This window comes from Oryctolagus cuniculus, chromosome 18 (assembly GCF_051225735.1).
Source record: "Oryctolagus cuniculus isolate XC-2025 breed Fujian yellow rabbit chromosome 18, ASM5122573v1, whole genome shotgun sequence".
NCBI lineage: Eukaryota > Metazoa > Chordata > Mammalia > Lagomorpha > Leporidae > Oryctolagus > Oryctolagus cuniculus.
Genome location: NC_142884.1, coordinates 12315694 through 12316916, shown reverse-complemented (window position 1 = coordinate 12316916; position 1223 = coordinate 12315694).

Sequence of the window (1223 nt, the reverse complement as noted above, 5' to 3'; positions counted from 1 at the left end):
GCGGGGGCGGGAAGGGGACGTGGGCGGGGGAGGGGGCGGCGAGGGTGGGGGAGGGGGAGCCCCGGCGAGGGGAGGAGGGCGGGAGCGGGCTCTGGGGGTGGGGGGGCGGCCGACGGAGCCCGGAGAACGGATGTGAACAGGGTGGGAGGGGGCAGGGGGTCTCTGACAGAGCTCGGGGAGAACTGAGGGGTGGGGTCTCTCTCGGGTATCTCGGAAGCCGGGGACTGGCCGCGCCACCGGGTGGGCACGAGACCCTCCTTCTTTGCTCCCCGGGACGGAGGGCCGAGCCCCCCAGACCCTGCTCGGGGCGGGGGGCCGGAGGAGCGCGGCCGGAGGCGGCAGGCGCGGGCGGCCGCTAGTGGGGACCCGGGGGGCCGCGGGCGCGGGCGGCGACGGAGACGGGGCTGGCGGTGGCTGCTGGCCCGAGCATCTTCTTCCCGGAGGCTCCCACCGCGGCCCGGCCCCTCCCACCCGCGCGAGGCCACGCCCAGGCCGGCCACTGCCACGCCCCTCGGCGCGCCCATTGGTCCTCCCTGGAAGGGTCGGCCACGCCCCCTCTCGGCTGTAGCCAGAGGGACCCGACTGCCCTGGTCCGTGATAGGGACCCGGAGCGCTACCAGGCCAGCGCCACCGCTCACCTCCAGCCGTCTGGGTGCCAGGTCTGGCACCCAGTCGTGTAGAATCCCCTCAGCAAGCAGCTCTGTGAGGAATGTCTGCTACACCCATTTTGCAGATGAGGAAACTGAGCCTGGAACCGCTTGGTTAAACGAGAAAAGCCGCTGGCAGTGTCTGCCAACATCGACGGCTGGGAATTCATCCCCCGGAGAATCGACCGTGGGGCGCTGCGGGGTCCAGAGGCTTAAATTAAGTGATAATCTGAGGTGGGGCGAGCGTGTGACCCTGAGCGTGGCGCGGAGGTGGGCTTAGGGCCCCAGACCCGGGACACATCGGGGCCCCTGTCCAGGGAGCTTGTCCGCGGCGCCAGGAAAGCCTGAGTCGCACAGGACAGGTGGAGGAGGCCCGCGGGTGTGGACTGCGGCTCGTCCAAGGGCACACAGCTGGACAGAGGGAAACTGGGACTTAAACGCAGGACCCGCCGATGGCAGAGCCCAGAGTCGCGGGAGCAGGGCGCCCTTCCTGGACTGATCGTTGCTGCTGTCCCGTGTTCTCTGGGCCCTGAGCTTCTTCCTGGATGCCCCGCCTCCGGGGATTCTTTGCTGCCT